The sequence below is a fragment of the Cyanistes caeruleus genome, chromosome 24 (assembly GCF_971803275.1).
Source record: "Cyanistes caeruleus chromosome 24, bCyaCae1.hap1.1, whole genome shotgun sequence".
NCBI lineage: Eukaryota > Metazoa > Chordata > Aves > Passeriformes > Paridae > Cyanistes > Cyanistes caeruleus.
Genome location: NC_141724.1, coordinates 4,303,663 through 4,315,821, shown reverse-complemented (window position 1 = coordinate 4,315,821; position 12,159 = coordinate 4,303,663). Strand labels below are relative to the sequence as shown.

The 12,159-nt window shown below is 47.8% G+C and overlaps 1 long non-coding RNA gene across 1 annotated transcript; it reads right to left on the bottom strand.

Moving 5' to 3' along the window:
• Positions 1–270: 270 nt before the first annotated feature.
• LOC111939618 (uncharacterized) lies at positions 271–7,727 on the bottom strand. The gene is made up of 2 exons (XR_002869307.2): positions 6,556–7,727; positions 271–2,283 (listed from the first exon to the last, which is right to left on the bottom strand). It is a non-coding gene; the product is annotated as an uncharacterized LOC111939618 (long non-coding RNA).
• Positions 7,728–12,159: the final 4,432 nt, after the last annotated feature.

Genomic DNA, 12,159 nt, shown 5'->3' with positions numbered 1-12,159 from the left:
AGGGCAGAGGGATAATCTTGAGCTCTCAAGATGACTGAAGAAGCAGGTTGTGCTTCGTTTATGAGTTGTGCTGAAAAGTTCTGTCAGGAAAGCACCTGCTGACAGCAAACAAGATGGTCTCAGCTGCTTGGCCAACTCAGTCTGCCCCACGTCCTCACCCTGTGGCTTCCCTTTCACGCCCAGGATTTTGGTCACTCAGGAACAGTGACCAGCCCTCGAGAGGTCCCAGTTCACCAGCCAAACTCACTTCAGGGCAATAAAAAGACTCTGTTTTAAAAAAGTCAAACCAAGTTTATTTTCACAAGGGTATATCTCCAGTAATACTTTATTCACAGCTTCCAGGTCACACAGTTCCACTGTTTGAGCTTCTCAGTACCAATGCCACGGAGGGGGACTGAACAGATTCCATCTGGGACACGTGGGATTAGCTCTTTTCCAGGGGACACCTCTCCAGATGAAGTGGATATGCTGCCCTGTTCCCATGCTTGTGGTGCTATTTTGGTACCTTCCAAGCAATCTGTGGGCAGGCGCCCTGCCCCTGAGCAAGCAGCTGGAGGATAATAATGCAGCTCAGAGGACCAAGCTGTAGTTTTGCACAGCAAGTCGCCAGGACTGCTGAAAAGCCAGATTTATGGAGAGAGAGCTGCATTCCTTCGCCACTTGGAACTGCAGCATCCCCACCCACCAGCTGTGTCCCAGCCTCGCTGCAGCTACGCCCTGTCCCAGCAGAGGGGACTGAAAGGAGCTGCTTCATTCTGGGGACTCCCACGGACCCAGCAGCCAGGTCTGGCTCTCCCTGTGCCTCTGCTCAGGGTGAAATTTGTGGGCTCCAATTTCTCCTTGCTCTCTCCCTCCCACTTCATCTGAGAAGGTGTCCTCTGCTTGCCCTCGCTCCCCAAAGTCTCGGATCTCACGTCTCCCTGGCAGTAAGATGGTTGTGATAATGGCCTGAAATGTCCTTCCTGATGCAGCCCTGATCGTGTTACAGCTCCACTCGTGGTCTTGATCCTACTTACTCTGGAAAACGGCAGAGGGATAGTCCCACCTGCTCCTAAGAAAGAGAAGAATTAACAATTCCCTGTCCCTTGCCAATGGCCAGAGCTCTGAAGCATGACGACTTCTCACATGTCTGCTGTCAGGTGACAGTGCCTGGGAGAACCCAGAAGGATTAGAGCCTGCTCCCTTTGGCTCTTCCCTACCTGTCTTCACTTTAGGACAAGATTTTAGTCTGAATCATTGGCTCATCCTATACAAAGAGCCAAGAGCCCTAAACTTCCCCTGACAGGGTTTGCATGTGAGCGAGTTCAGTTGATAAGGGATTATCAGATCAGAAAGAACCACCCTCTAACTCAGTTCCATGGGACAGGCTGGGAACTTGTCCAAAACAAAATGCACTTCCTGAGCAGGGGCCAACCAGCCAGATCTGATCAGCTCCCAGGGCTCTGAGTCCACAGGCTAAACTTGCCCTTGGGTCTGGTTCTGAACCCCAACTTCAGAAATGGGGACAACAAAATTCAGTCACAAGCTCAGATCTGTCCCATTTATACCAAAGGATCTACTCCCCTCCAGACCTGAGGTCAGACCAGAAAAATCAACACACTTAAACACTTTACAACTTGAGCCCATCTCCTGCAAAAAAAGAACAGAATTGAACACTGGGAGCTGGTGTGCAAACTTATTTCCCTGGTTCTCTCACACCTTAAACAGAGGTGGGTTCCCTGGAAGCAGGTGGCTCCATGCTACAGTGCCTGAGGCATGAAGCAATTCCTGGAAGAATGCAATTTTGGACGCTGTAAGAGAAACACCCACTGAGTTGTTTAACAATGCCACGCTGCGTTTCTGGATCCTCAACAAAAGAAGCGATGCCTCGGGAGCTCCTCCCCACCAGTGGTTTTGCTGCTCTTTAAGGAAGGCAATAGACTGTATAGTTATCACCTGAAATGGGATCAAATCCCTCCCACCAAACTATACAACCTACTACCTCACCTCCACAGAGCAGAACAGATGGATCACGGGCACGGATTTGCTTTAGTTCTGCCCCCACACCTGGTGCAGAAGTGGATGAGCAGACCTGAAGACCTGACTGTCTCCTTAGGAAAGACAGTAGATTGTATAGTTAGCTCAGAGGGAGGACCGGACTCCACAACTATTCAATCTACTACCTCAGCCTCAAGGACAGCTTGGGACTGTGGCAGCCTGAGATGATCTTTATCCAAGCACTGAGATGATCCTTATCCAGGCACTGGGATGAGCCTTATCCAGACACTGGCTGCTCTGCAGGTCCTGCAAAGAGACATGAAAAATCAGAATTCTTGATGGCAGGGGAGAGGAGTCATATCCAACCTTGTCCTGGAGCTCTTTCTCCTTCTTCAAACCTCCTTCAGCCCACTTGGACTATACCTTGTGCTTGGCAGCCCCACTGGCTGCAAACTTCATGCACCCAAGGGTGCACAAAAGCAGCAGCCCTGCCCTTGGAACCCGGGGCTACACATGGAGATAGCAGAGCTCTCGGGAAGCTGCAGCAGCGCCAAGCACACCCAGCCAGGCTGACCTCACCTCCTGAACACACAGCATATCTAGAACAAACCTGCCAGACCAGATAAGAGAATCCATCAATTTAGCTGCTGTGCACTCCAGGGAATTGAGCAGATTAGAAATAACTAAGTACAAGGAAGCTTTTAGGCTGCAAATGTAATGGTATCGAGTACATCAAGGCAGATCTTATTTCCTAAACAAATGAGTGCAACATGCAGCCGTGCTGTCCCTGTAATGCTCCAGCCCAGCCAAGCAGTATTAGCATGGATCTGAGACAGACTGGCTTCCCCCCAGGCCCTTGGCTCACCTTCTGAGGCTTCTTCACTCTCTGTACACCCAAATACAGAGGCGAGGTATTAATCTGGCAGTTTGAAAGAAACGTGTGAGGCTCTTTTGCAAGAAGAAAGAATTCCCTTTGGAGATTAAAGCAGCCCTAACGACGAGGGAGCCAAGCCAAGCAGGCTGCATGTGCAGTGCAACACAGACCCAAAGGATAACTTCCCATGGGAGCTCAGCAGGAGATGTCCCCAACCTCCACAAGCGTCAGCTGAGAGCTCTGGTGGGAGAGGAGGGGGCTCAGGCAGAAGTCTCCAAAGGGATAAAAGCTGCCTAATGCTTTGTGCTTCCACAGCTACCAGGCAACAGCCTAAATATTCCCAGAGCTTTGGTGAACTACTGTAGCTGGAATCCTTGTGAGAGTTTAGAATGGATTCTGCAGCAAGGTTTGGGAAGTGCCCTCTTCCAGAGCTCTCCACAGGCTCTCCTCACTGGCATTCAACACAGTCCAGGTAATTTTCTTAATTTCCTTTGACAAACTGGTCCTTCACAGGGAATGACCCACTGTGCTGGACCATCTGGCCCAGGCCTCTCCTGGTGTACCAGGGTATGAACAACGTCAAAACCCCGATGTGGCGGAACTGGTTCCTACAGCACTGAAGTGCCCAGCCCATCTCTGGTGCCAAGTGCATCCCAAAACAACCTCCTGATGGCAAATGCTATTTCTCCTGCTTTTATCAGCATAGAAAGTGATGCACAGGACATGCAACACCAGGCAGAGCTTTGAGGAGGTGACAGCCAGGCTTATGAGTCCATCAGGTCTGTCACTGCTCAGCTCCTTGAGGACAGAAGGGTTAGTCTGAATTAAAATGTTTCAGCTTCCCAAAAATTAAGCTGCTGCTACAAGCATCAAGCAGAAGGGTGGCAAGAAAGCCAGGAGATGCTGCACTGGTCAGGCACTGGGAGGGTGGGTGGTCTAAGTGATTCCTGGGTGAAGCATAGAGGCAGAGGATGCTAGTCTTCTCCAAAGAGATTTTCAGCAAGTGACCTGGAGGAACGATTTTTCCTGGTTCCCAATCTGGTGGTTTATATTACTTATTATATTACATTAAGGCAGATGTATCAGGCAGGCATTTCAAAGGCCACTCTTGGTAACACTGCAGACAATAGGCATTTGGGCCAATCTCAAACTGCTGGTGGGAAAGAAACTACATTAAATAACACTGAGTTCATATAGATGTAATTATACATGGGGAGAGAGAGGAAAAAAATCCCTTCTGACTTCTGTAAGTAAACCTGAAAACAGAAGACTTAATTATAATAATTGTCTTAATGAGTATAGGTTTTGGGAATACCCAGCTGCTGACTCTGGAATCCTGATTTTAGCAGGATTTGTGAAGAAAGGAGTCAACCAGGAGGATTTATTGATCAAAAGGGGGGATTTTTTATGCCCAGTAAAGATGACAAAGAGCATCCTACTCCTAGTATCACTGTCACATTTGTTTGTCCTACATAAATTGCAGTGACAGGAATTCCCTCTCCTCATGGCCTGAGGTCTAAACCATCAAGACAAAAGCTGGGAAAGGAAGGAGATGCGCCCAAATTTGCCTGGATGTGATATAGCTATGCAAAATTCTGGATAAAACAGCCAACAGGGTCTGTAGGAGTCAGAGACCCACACCCAAAGCCTCTCACTGCCTTCTGAGATTAAACCCAGTTTTGAAAGATTTTTGGATACTTGATTGCCAAGAACCTCTTCATAGAATGCAACTTTCTGTTCAGGCCTTAAGGCAGTGGCCTTGTAATTTTCACTTTCTAGATTCATATGGATCCCTCAAAATTTATTAAATCTGATTTCTGTGAAAACACTTGATGGGTTTCTGCAAGCCACTGCACGAAGGCTCCTGTGCACAGAGTGTGTCACTACATGGTCCCACTGTCTACAGTGCTTGGAGGGGTAAGGAAAATTGGCAGGTAAAGGGTAAAAATGGCATTTCCAGTCCAGCTTTCAGACTTGTTTTTGGGATCAAGAAGTGCCCTAAACTGCTCCCCATTTATCAGGGCTCAGGGTGGCTTGTGATGACCCCAGAAGAAAACCCGAGATGATGCCCCCCAAATTCTGAAACATCTTTGCACCACAGATTCCTGAGCACAGCCAAGGGTCTGCATTTAAAAGGAGCTGACCTCGGAGAGGAGCTGGAAAGGAGCTCTGAAGCCTTGAGGAGCTGATCTGGTTTATTAAGGAGCACTGAATGAAATGGAGGAGGGGGGGAGGAGGAAACCATGAAACAACAATGTCTCTGCTTTAAAAGCTGACACCACTTTCAGCCGAAATGTGCCAGGGACAGAGAGGAATTCTCAGAGGGAAACCAGGGCCCTGAGTCTCCAAGAGGATTTTCTGGCTGCTGGAGCTGGGACAGAAGCGGCCCCGGCTCCCTGCAACGGCGGCGTTGGCACAAAATGGCCGAGTGTGGCCATTTTGTTCCCTTGGCTTCATGTCCTCCCAACCTGGCTGGGATGGAAAAATAAAAACCCAACAGACAAAAAAAAAAATATTAAAAATCAAACCCAAAATAAGCCAAAAAGAAGCATGGAAGGTTTTCAGTAACTCGCCAACATTGTGGGGACCCACAGCGCCAATTGGAGCTGCCGATGCAGCCGGCAGCGAGAAACCCGCTCAAACGAAAAGCAGAAAACAGACCAAAAACCCATCTTGGACACACCCTGTGCCACAGAAAAGCAATAGAAAATGACATTTGCCAAACTAGCCATGAAGACAAGTTGTTTATAACCTCTCCCAGGCCAGGCAAATCTCTCGGCAAAGGAAGGCCAACCATCTTCGCAAACACCCCATCCTAAAGTCAATATTTAACATCACACTTTGAAACAGTTAATCAAAGGCACAGTGAATAGGGAAAGAGAAATGGAAGTAAAAATATTTACAGTTCAATCCTGCAACAGCCCCTGTCTCTAGTAATGCTTTTACTCCACACACTTTTAATGACACAGGGAATATTTCACATCAACTTTGCCATTGCATTTATTATTAAACAATTAGCAGGTGTCTTTATAAACAGCTGCTCATCACTTAGGGGTTGTTTTGAGTCCTATCAGATGTTTCTAAACACCTGGATCATTACTAATGAATCTGATATTGTTATCTATAATGCAGTCAACTGTAACCGGCTTGTTACATGACTTATCTTTCATTAACCCATTAACCCATTTCATTAACACATTATTAAAGGTGGCCATAATGGTAATGTTTTTTCTAAACCTTTGTACATATTCCTTGTAAATTTGTACCCTCTCCTGAAGAAAAAAAAAACCCCAGAATTTTTGTCATAAGATAGGCGCTACTGATATTTCACAGAGTAATTTCACTAAATACTACAAATAAGAGGAAAAATTTATCTTTCAGGCTTATTTTTACCTCTTTTGCGCTTGATTCTATAGGTTAACTCAAAAGTCTAAAGAAAGAACATTTTTTTCCTGTAATACTCTATAAAACTGTTCTATTAATACTGTTAATTCTCCATGTTCAGTTCATAAGCTGCTGATGAAAGGTGTGCAGGTAATATCCACCTCTAACGTAGATTTGGACCAAAACATTAAATTTGCAGCGTGAAGCACCCGCCCAGCGCCCGCCTGTGCAGCCCCAGCTCCGGGACCACCGTGGCCCTGCCATTCTCTCTATTGTCTGTCTGCAAACAAGCCAAGGGGATATGGAGGCAAATCAAATACCTTTCTGTGCAAGGAAAGCCATTTCATCTCTTTCTGCTCTCCTTCCCAGCTCCGCTCTGGAAGTCTCTGCTCCTCTCCACATGTCTGGAAAGCCACTCAAGGAACGGCAGGACAATCATTCCAACACCTTATCAAAGCCTGATCCCTCCGTGCCACAGGGCAGGGATCTGCTCCTCGGAGTGTCCATGAACAAAGCGACGTGGCTACTAACGCCAAGACATCCAGGCTACTGAAGGAAATGCAGAATCACTTTAAAAAACAAAAAAAAACCCCACTTTTATTTGGCGCACGTTCTGGTGTTTTTGCCCTGCTTCTGTGCAAAATTTTACGGCAACGCCACCAAGTTGCTTTAAACTTTCAAGGCGTGTTCCTGTTGATGGTGTTTCTGTTGTGTATCACACCTTAACGTGTGCAGGATACACACAGAATGCAGTAAACAGCTTGAGAGCATAGTACAGCTTCAGCCTTGGGAGAAAAGCAAGGGCTTAAAAAGCCAAGAACAGCTATTGCTTTAAATATTTAAATTAAGATGTTTTTATTCCTGAGATGAAAACTTTCAAGGCAAGAAGGCAATAAACAAGAAAAAAATCCTTAAAAAAAATATCCTCCGGATTACATCAGCTAAATCCAGGCAGTGCCAGCTCGGTGGAAAGGTCAGATCCCGTATGCACCAAAAACAAGAGGACACACAACAGGTTAAAACGCTACGGTCCGGCAATGACCGGCTCTGGTCATACCAAGCCGATGTGTAAAACCATCCGCCCGTCCAAAAACAAATTAAGACAACAGTGCTCTCTGGTACTTTATAAATCCAGAAGAAAGGAGGGCTGTTTTATTGAATATAGCGAACAAACCTTTCCGTCCGGCTATTCCGTGCAGCCCCGCGGCTCTGCGTGCACCGAGTAGCCCTTACGCTGCTCATACAAAAGCTCAGTTTGGCAATTCCAGGCATTTTCAGTGCTCAACATACGCCAAAACTACCCACTCTGCCTCTGCCTTTGGTCTCGTTCCAAAAGGTCCTTTTTTTTTTTTTTTTTTCTCCTTTTTTTTTTCCCTTTCTCTCTCTTGCTACAGCCGGTGCCACGTAGAGACGGGAGAGTTGGGCTCGGACATGGCCGCAGCCTCCAAAAAAGAGCCAAGTCCCAGCGTCCCGGCTTCCCCCTTCCAGATGGCAAACAAAATGGCCATGGAGCAGCCATTTTGTTTGCTGCGGGATGGGAGGGAGAAGGGAAGGGAGGGGAGACGCAGGCCAGGCGGGAAGGATGAGGGGGGAGAGGGGAGGGCGTCAATTCGGCAGGAACCCAAAAAGCTCTGCAGCCGTGCCCGGGCGCGTCCTCCTTCCTCCTGCCGGTCCTGTCCAGTCCCACAGCAGGACTGAGCTGGAGGGATGGACACAGGGTTGGTTCTCCAGCCCTCCCAAGCCGGTTGAGCCAGAGTTGTCCGGCCTGACATGGGTTACACTTCCCTCCCTGGCCTGGCTGGCACCTCCATCCCGCCCGCGGGGTCCGGCCCGGCTGCTGCCGGGCTCTGCGACAGCTCCCAGAGGGAGCCGGGCAGGAGAGCGGAAACCAACTCAGTAACGTCAAACTCCTGAACTTCCCTGGGCAGGAAATGGTGTAAATAACACCCGCAGAGAGGGGGAGAGGAACCCGGCCTTGGGGACAGCGTGGCCTCTACAGCCCGGATCCCAACGGCACCCGTGGGAACAGCAGTCCGAGGCTTCCTTGCTCGATCCCGTCAGGACGAGCGTGCCTCGGAAACAGAGGATCTCTCCAGCAGGACTCTGTGCCCACAAAAAGCCTCATGAGCTCCATGACTTTTGTCTTCCTGCCCTTCCACGGAGCAGCATCACAGCTGCCCATCCAAGCAATGCGCCCATGGCTTGAGGAACCGGAGACGCCTCTCACTGGACCCTCTTCTCCCGAAAGCACAGGGCTGAAGTCCCAGTTAGCATCCAACAAGACACACAGATGAATCCCACCCTCCAACACAGGTGTTATGATCCTCCAAATCCTGATCAAAACCAATGTCAAGTTTTTAGAGCAAGGCAAACACCTCACAAACCTGTTTGGGAGTACTCAGCATGAGAAGACCCTTAGGAAGACACAAGTCAAACACCCCCTGGGCTTTCTGCTTCTGTAGATGGGACAAGCTGTGAAAATCAGGGATATTCCCAGGATTTAGGACTAGCAAGATCTCCCCATTAGAAGTCCTATCCCTTAAGGATGCAGGGAACTGGAAATGCAAAACCCAGCACAGCTGTGAAGCTCTGTAGGAAAATCCTACACAGGAAGAAGGTTGTCAATAGGACGAGGCACTTTGTGCTATATTCATATAGGATAAATTTAAGCATAGGAGACTGGACCTGCTCAGCTTTCTGGAGTCCGTGGGGAGGATAATTTCTCTGCAAAGTAATTCAGAGCAGAAGCACAATGGCAACATCTTGAATTATCCTGTGTAAAAGGTTAAATCTTTAGGTATTTTTAAAAACCATTATTCCTCACTGCAATTTCTGCCAAAGTAACCTAAGATCTCCAGGTGAAAATTGTTATGGATTTATTAGTAATTTGTTGTTATTGGTTAGGCTTATTAAAATGTCCCTAAAAATAAGCATCACCTGTAATAAACTCCACTGAGAACCTGATCAGGATATCCTGATTTTTGGTGTGGGTTTGATGTGGAGCCATGTGACCCCACAAGTAGGTCTGTGCAATTTGTATTAACCTCAATGTCTGGGAATTGTGAAGGCATTTAAGAGATCTGAGTCTGGTTTATTTTACTAGGCTTTGAGAAGACAAGGCTTGCTTGAAAATGCCTTTGCATGGACAGAATCGTGCATTTCTTGTCTAATACTATTCCAGGAAAACCAGCAGGACAGGTTGGAGAATGATGACCAAAGGGTTCTAGATGTGTATAAAAACAGACCAAGAATAGCCACACACAGCATGTCAGGCTGTGAGAAATAAAAACTGATTTCAGCTGCTCTGCCACCAATACTCTCTTCTAGAAACCCCCAACAATCTGAGGAACTCTGTTTTCACCGTTATTCCCAGTGAAAAGGAACAGAGCTCAGACTGAGCATGAACAGGATGAGACACATTTACAAGACACACTTACAAGAAGGGGAGTTTTGCCTTTCCCAATAACGGGGTCCCTACCTCAGCAGCACCTTCCTGGAGGTCCTGAGATGGAGAAATGGGAACATGCATGGGGCTGGGACTGCTCAATCTATCAACACCCAAAATTCTATGTAGGCCTTCAGCACCAGTTGATTATTCAACAAACCTTAGTCAAATGAGGGTGCACGGGGGGAAAGCTGGGAATACAGAGAATAAGCAAACACGGACGTTTGGGAAGCTTATGGAAGGGAGAGTGTCTGATGTGTAAGCAAGGGAATGAGACCAGGAATGCACAGGTTTTGTGGACCTGAGAGGGAGCTGGGATGGTTTCTGTCAGGAGAGGGAGGTGTGAACATGATTAAAATGCTGGAGCTTCACAAAGGACAAGGGAGGAGTTGTTGAACAGGGATATTTTTGTAGCCTCCAATCTGGGCTGCTGTGGGCTCAGCAAACTGGTGGTGGATTAAGCTGTGGTCATGAAAGGAGTCCCTTCTACAGGACAGGCCACTTGCTTTGGTGCCTTCTATGACCTCACCAGGTCCCTCATTCCAGGCACTCCCTTGACATTCCAGTGCTGAGCAGGGCTGTGGCTGCCTGGGCTGGTTGGAAGCCAGCAGACTGATAAGGCACGTGGCCCCATAATTAAACCTCGTGAGTTCTCCTCCTCAGGGATGGATCCCTGCATGCAGGAGCTGGCTCTCATTCCTCTGCACACACATCCTTGATGCTGAGAATTGTCATTTCAGAGTAGGTAAAGCACAAAGCGCCTTCTGGTCAGAGCTGGGTGGAGAGAACAAGCCTCCCCTTTCTGTTTGTGATCAGGGCTCGTGAGAAATGGTCTGTGGTGTTGTCACGGGTCTTGCAAGCTGAAGAACCCTACCCTTGTGCTTCTGCTCAGGGTTTTTTCCAACCACGCTGCAAAGCTGTGGAAATCAGCTGCTCATCATCATGTGCTGGAGTCGAAGGATTTCCTCAGCATCAAAGTTTCCCCTCTGGCTGTTTGAATCTCTTCAGGTCTCATCCTTCTGGTCTGATCCCATCCCAGTGAGCCTGTACAAACACAGCCCCGCTGTCATTCCTCCTGTGCTCTCTCCTTCCCACACTGGCCATTTGCTTATGAAATTTAGAGTAGGTGAAGATGTGAGTGAAAAGCCAAGGTGGTAAGAAAAACTTTCCTTGAAAACGAGAAATGGTTTTGGTTTCATTCCTTAGCTGGTGCATGTGGGTGAAGCAAATTGCCTCTTCTGAGTATCTGGATGGATTCAGCTCTTCTCAGGCTTGTCCAGCACTACCTTCCCTCATTGGGCCTGAGCACTCTCTCAGGAGGTTTTAGAGCTCCTCCATTTCTGTCTCAGGAAAATTATGTGCATAAGGCAGCAGCAGCCACACAAAATCATTTGGGACAGAAAAAAACAGACTTAACAGCTGCATTGCTAAGCTCCTGCATCTAGTCTTTGTAACTTCGCCTCTGTTTCCTCCTTTGGGAGACAGATATTCCCTACCTGGGATGCTGAGAAGGTTATTAGTTAATGTACTAATTAACCGAATGTGCTTTGAACAATGGAATTGCTTGAGGCAGTGGATCTCATGAAGGTCTAATTCTAACACTGGCTTTAACAAGATTGGGCTCCCAGTTCTTATCAGCTGGGACACCTTGCCCTCAGCCAGGGAGAGAAGAATTGAACTCCTATACATTATTCATACTGTTGGCACTTCCGAAGCACAAAGGCCGGAGTCCATCCAAGCTCTTTCCTGCTCCCACCACAGATAAAGATGGAGCTGCCACATCACAGACAGAGCTCTGGGGCTCCAGACCCACGAAACACAGAAAAACCCTAAGCCAGGGTTTTTGACAACATTGCTGACCTTTTTAGTATGTACCCAGCAGTCACATCCCACCCTGCTCTGGAGCTCTGTTCACATCCAGGGCAGCTTCTTTCTCTTCCAGAAGCTGGATGGTGGCAGAGAACTCTCTGAAGTGAGAGATGGATGGCTTCTCTATCCATATCATTGGGAACAATCCCAGGATTTGGAGCTGCAGCTGCCAAAAATCCTTCAAGCCAAACCAGTTTAGACTTTGGCCAGTGCTGAGCTCATCCAAAATCCATTTTGTGCAGCTTCAGGCACCTCATGTGTCTGTTGAGGCAGCTGAACAGGGAAGTCAAAACCCATAGTGGAGGTTTAAACCTACTGAAAGGTTCCAATAGAGATATAACCACTGGAGTTGATGGTTGTTTACCCTGAATTCATGTTTGATATGCATACAACAATGCTGCTCAACCCTGCACTGCCTCAGGGTGTCAAAGTTACCCCTTAAGAGTGACACTGTCCCCAGGCCTGGGGGCGCTGGAGGAAAAGAAATCGTGACAGTTTAGGTTATTCAGGGAGCTGAGTTTGATTCCCAAACGTGAAACTAAATTCTCCTTCCACATCAGCTTTGCAAGCTCTGAAACCCTGCAGGTTTAGCTGCTTCCTCCCCAGCTGG